Here is a 6,185-nt window from a genome sequence, read left to right as displayed (position 1 = left end):
TGATCCATTTTATGTAGCATGGAGGGACTGGTCAATCTGCTATACAAATAGCTGTGCAAAACTACCTAATAGGATTAAGTGACTTTATAGCAATGTATTGATTGCTATGCAAATTAAGTGGCTGTGGCCTAACTTGGATCATTTAGTGGCCCTGGTGGGAAGGCCATGCCTTGAAATTGAAAATTAGGTTCCTTACATAGGGGCTAATCTCACAGATGTTTAGGGGGACCTTGCTACCATGGACAAGAGCATCTTTTGAACCCATAGTCCCTGCACAGAGAACATCCTAAACAAAGGAGAAAGAGAAGGCTGTCACTCTGAAACCAAGAGGAGACAGTGAGAAGGGGTGGCAACCACAGCAGGGCCCAGCCACAGAGAAATGGTGGCAGAGAAATGAGTGGCAGGAACCAGGAGACCTAGACAAGCTAAGTGGCTGCAGTGGCTTGCTGACCCAGAGTGAGAGTGAGCCGAGGCCTTTTGTTCAAGAGCTTTGTGGGCACAGTTGAGAAAAGGGCCGACAGTAAGCACGGTCAAGAGGAGATCCAGCATCAGGTGTGTCCAAGAAGAATCTGAGGACTATCTTGGTGGGAAGCTGTCCTCATTGACAAACTATCCTCTCCCCTGAGTTGTATCCGGTTACTTTCAAGTTGATCCTGATCCCAGGTTGTAGCCTGTCGCTTCCCTACAAGCCACGTGATTGTGAATATGGCTTGTGAGTTCTGTGCTGCCTCTGCAATGAGCTCTGAAGCCTAGCGGAGAAGTCGGGCATGCCACGGGGGTATCAGGAATGATGGAAAAGCTGGGAGAGTGGACGTATGCCTGACTGCCACCCCAGAGGACACAGCTTTGGGTTGATCTTCATTCTCACCCCTCCTCTTGAAGTTACACGAGGTCTGGGGCTGGTAGGTGACAAAACAGAATGATGTGTATGTGTGTGACTGTATAAAGCATATGCCAAAGGGAATGAAGGTAGAAATACCAACTTTCAGCACTTGCCATCTAAGATAACTATAGGGTGTTCCAGTGGGCTTCCTTTCATCACAACCGGCTCATTCTCATCACTTAGATCTCCATTTAGAAATCATATGCTTAAAATACCTTCTGGATTATCTTAGCTAAAGTAGCCTCCATCAACAAAAAGAAAATAGCCCCTAGAACAATGTGAATGATTTTTTAAATTCTTTATTGTCTAATTCCTTGATATAGAATCTCAGATGCCTGAAAGTAGAAACCAGTATGGTATATGATAGGCAGTTGAAACTAAAAAAAATTTTTCATAGATTAACTTTGGGAGAAACGAGGGAAAAAATTCAATAAAAAAATAAAAGTTCTGATAGGCTGGATAAACAATCTGGAGGAGAAAACAATGGGACCAACAGTTCCGGGGGGACATGGGAGAGAGGGAGGTGGGGGAAAAGGTAGTGGTGTTAACAAACCCAGGGACAAGGGAACAACAAGTGATCAAAATCGGTGATAAGGAGGGTATAGGAGGCCTGGTAGGGTGTGATCAAGGGTAATGTAGCCAAGAGGAATTACTGAAACCCAAATGAAGACTGAGCATAATAGTGGGACAAGAGGAAAGTCAAAGGAAATAGAGGAAAGAGCTAGAGCTAGGAGGCAAAAGGCATTTATAGAGGTCTAAATACAGGCATGTACATATGTAAATATATTTATATATTATGATAGAGAAAGAGATCTATGTACATATATTTATTTATATGTTAAGTATTAAGGTAGCAGATGGACATTGGACGTCTTCTCAAGTACTCCCTCCATGCAAGAACACTTTGTTCTGATCACTGGCATTCTGTGATGTTCTCCTTCCCAACATGATCGCTGAAGACAAATGGGTGCCTAAACAAATGTGGCAAAGAAAACTGATGATGCGCAGCTATCAAAAGATATAGCATCTGGGAGCTTAAAGGCTTGAAGATAAACAAGAAGCCATCTAGCTGAGAAGCAACAAAGTCCACAGGGAAGAAGCACACCAAACTGTGTGATCATGATGTGTTGATGGGATCAGGTATCAGGCATCTAAGACCCAGAACAAAAATTCATATCAATGTGAATGAGGGGGAGTGCAGAGTGGAGACCCAAAGCCCATCTGTATAAATTGGACATCCCCTTACAGAAGGGTCACAAGGAAGGGAGGAGTCTGTCAGGGTGCATGCAGTACAGCACGGATGAAACATATAACTTTCCTCTAGTTCTTTACTGCTTCTTCCCTCCACTATCATGACCCCAATTCTACCCTACAAATCTGGCCAGACCAGAGCATGCAACACAGGGAATCCAGGACAGATAAAGCTCTCAGCACCAATAATGAGAGTAGCAATACCAGGAGGGGAAGGGGAAGGTTGGAGGAGAAAGGGGGAACCAATCACAATGATCTACATATAACCCCTTCCCAGGGGGATGGACAACAGAAAAGTGGGTGAAGGGAGACGTCGGACAGGGCAAGATATGACAAAATAATAATTTATAAATTATCAAGGGTTCATGAGGGAGAGGGGAGCGGGGAGGGGGGTGGAATGAGGACCTGATGCCAGGGGCTTAAGTGGAGATCAAATGTTTTGAGAATGATGAGGGCAATGAATGTACAAATGTGCTTTACACAATTGATGTATGTATGGATTGTGATAAGAGTTGTATGAGCCACTAATAAAACAATTAAAAATAATAATAATTTATAAATTATCAAGGGTTCATGAGGGAGGGTGGGGAGGAGAGGAAATGAGGAGCTGATACCAAGGACTCAAGTAGAAAGAAAAAACTTTGAAAATGATGATGCCACATATGTACAAATGTGCTTGATACATGGATGTATGGATGGATTGTGATAAGAGCTGTACGAGCCCCCAATAAAATTATTTTTAAAAAGAAATAAAGAAAATAGGCAAAGGACATGAACACCAAAAGAGCCCTTTAAATGGCTCACAAACACCTGAAGCAATGCCATTGATCTCTAGCTTCCACGAGATGACAATGTTACACTGCTACCCATAGGCTTTCAGTGGCTAATTCCTCCAAAGAGGACAGTTGATTTTCTTTTCATAGTCTGTCCTTAGCCTGGCAGAGCTCCTGGAACCTGTTCACTTTGGGTGGCCCTCTTGGTATTTGAAATTCCAGTGACATTGTTTCCAGCATCACAGTAACACATAAGCCACCACAGTATGGCAAATTGACAGATAAGTGGTGGGTTATTATGCATAAATTATGTAAAAATGTCTGGCACATGTTGTTGTTGTTGTTCGGTCCTTTTGAGGCTGTTGGGACTGATGGGGAACAGACTGAACCTGCCTCATCCTCTGCCATTCCCACAGTGGTTGCTCTCTGGCCCCATCCTCGGAACTTCAGATCTCTACCTGAAGTAGCAAAGAACAAGCTAGACTAGACATACCAGAGACTATGGCACAGAGACCTTGGGACAGAACACAGAATCCAGGCGGAGACCAGGTTTTGAGGCAGGAAGACCATGGGGTAGAACAGAGGAGTAGCACAGAACCTGTGAGACTGTGAGGCATAGCAAGGGACTGCTTTTCTAGTCCACGGAGGCCAAGGCCAAGAACCATGTAGCTGAGAGGCGAACTACCTGAGAAAGACTTGGCTGCTGGCTGAGGAGAGGTGATGCTTGGACCAGTGACTATGTTTATTGTTTATTGATCCTGATTGTGGTACCCTGCAAATTTCTTTAACAAAATCCCCCTTAATCATATGGTCTGTGAATTCTGTGTTGCCATTGCAATGACTGATTTAACAGTCAGTGTCAGATAGGTTAAAGATAGATGGAGGGTGGAAGCATGTCTGACCCTACCTCATGGCAATGGGGAAGCCAGAGGAGGTCAGAGATAGCCCTCTCTGTCCATTTTCACACAAAGTATTACCATCCTTGCATCTAAGGCACATTCAAATGTACTTCTTCAAAGACAGAGTTGCTCATTTTTCTGGCAGCACCTGGTATCTTCAATGTTCTTCAGCAACAGCACAGTTAAAATGCATAGATTCTTCTCCAGTCTTTCTTATTTATTGTACAACTTTCACTTGCATATGAGGTCACTGAAAATGCCATGACTTGGGTCAGGCTCACCAAAGTGGCATCTTTGCTCATAACAGATGAACCTGGAGGACATGGTGCTGAGTGAAATAAGTCAATTACCAAAGAGCAAAGCATGTATGAGACCACTATCATTTTAAAAAGATTTTCCCATGAAAAAAGAAACCGTTTTTGATGGTTATCAGGAGTAGGAGAGGGAGGGAGGGTCAGTTTGGGGCTAAAGGGCAACCGCAAGTTAACTTTGGTGAAGGTGCCAGCAATAGACAACAGCGAGAAGTCTGGTAAAGATGGGGGAGGCAAGGGAAGACACTGGGAGGCAGGCAAGAGTTAAAGACAACAGAGGCAGATACTGTTATATGCACATTCCTGCAATAACCATGATCTACGAGTACCTGCATGGATAGGCATACGTAGGTTTGACAAAGGATATTTGTATGTAAGTATTGCTTTGCCTTTGCTACAAATATATCCATGAATGCTGTGGTGTATACAAAAGGCAAAGTGTGTTAGTCTAGGTGGACTAGCAAAACAAATCCAGTGACACTCATATGTGTATAAGAAAAAGCTTTATATAAAAGAGCAATTATATATTGAGAAAGCATCCCAGCCCTGTCCAGATCAAGTCCATAAGTCTGATATTAGCCCATATATCCAATACCAGTCATAAATTCCCTTCAGACTCATTTTTAAAAGGTCCAGTTTCTATCCTCATTTGATGAGCTCCAAAATTAATTTTCTGTAAAAGTAAAGAAAAATAATTTACCAAGTGAAACACTCGGGTTTGTTTTTTACTCAAGATGTTTAACTACTCAACAACAATTCTATCTTTAAGAATATAGTAATAAGTGGAAAACAGTAATGCAATTGACAAAGTATAGATGCTAAGAAAACCAAAGATGTTTGTTAAGGAAATGAATTATATAAATACATATCCCTCGACTGCAACCATTTCATTATCAATAGCGTCTTGGTTTCTAAGACCCAGATCTTGATTGGCATTGACTATCGTAAGGAGAAGGTGGTCTTTGGTAGTGATAATCATAGTCTTTGTGTCTGTCATCCTGATGATCATATATCCTCTAACGTAGTCAGAATCTCCTCCTCCATCACCACCACCACTGTGAGTTGTCTGCCTATGTAGATGCGTGGGGCAGGTGCGTGTGCTCGCTTGGTGATAGAATCATTCACACAAATTCTTCTGCCATCTAGCTCCATTCCATTTGCCCTTTCCATAGTCTCCTTTGAGCCATCTATTCTTTCAAAACAACAAAAGCATACCCTCGAGACCATCCAGTTCACTGATCATAAACCACATTAACACCACTCAATGGTCCGTTATAGACAGAATCTTCTTTCTGAGGCCAGATACTCCAAGACAAGGGTTGGTCTGGATTTGCTCTGCTGCCTGGATATCTTCTCCGGTTAGATGTTGGAGAACGACTGCGACTTTGGCTCCTTCAGGGCCGGTAGTCTGGTGTGTAGGAGCTACTTAGAGATGATATCCTATGAGAATGAGGGGGCAGGGCGGGGATCTGGATCGAGTATAACTTCTATGAGAATGCCTCCTAGATCTCGATTTGAATTTTGATCTTGATCAAGAATGGGATTGAAACCTTTGATGGGCTACGGGGGCAGGCCTTGCTCTCTGTTTGACGAGTTCCCGTTGGAGATTTTGACTGAGAGGGAGACTCCACTTCATTAGGCTTGTCCCACTTTCAATCAACCTCAAGGCTCTGGCCTTTAGAAACGCAACTCCACTGGTGCCAACAGAGGGACAGCCGCTCATCTGCTCTCAAAGTTGTTCTCTACATCACTCACGTGGGCCAGGTGTCCTCCAGAACTAAATATGAGACATGTCTTGGTTTTAGGACCAATGGCCTAATCTGGCCCACTGACTGCATGGTGGTGAAATGGAAAGAGTCAGCAATGGCCATTCTGCTCCACCACCACTCAGTCCCAAGTTCATGCAAAATGCTGAACTTCTTTATTGGCCAGTTCTGAAGATTTTATTTTCTTTACAGTGAAGCATGCAGTCTTTATCAGTGTTTCAGTCTCCTCAGTTAGCAGTTAGCAAGTGAAGTAGTTAATTGTGCCAACCTGGCCAATAAACACATGTGGGGTTAATTGAAGG

The 6,185-nt window shown here is 43.2% G+C and overlaps 1 pseudogene; it reads right to left on the bottom strand.

Annotated features, from left to right (window-relative positions):
- Window positions 1-5,028: 5,028 nt before the first annotated feature.
- LOC101639616 overlaps window positions 5,029-6,185 on the bottom strand; it is a 4,882-nt pseudogene continuing 3,725 nt past the window's right edge.

Source organism: Echinops telfairi, unplaced genomic scaffold (genome assembly GCF_000313985.2).
Source record: "Echinops telfairi isolate 266 unplaced genomic scaffold, ASM31398v2 ScPeMD7_2;HRSCAF=8, whole genome shotgun sequence".
Classification (NCBI taxonomy): Eukaryota; Metazoa; Chordata; class Mammalia; order Afrosoricida; family Tenrecidae; genus Echinops; species Echinops telfairi.
Note: the sequence above shows the minus strand (reverse complement) of the source record. Positions and strands in the feature narration are given on the sequence as shown.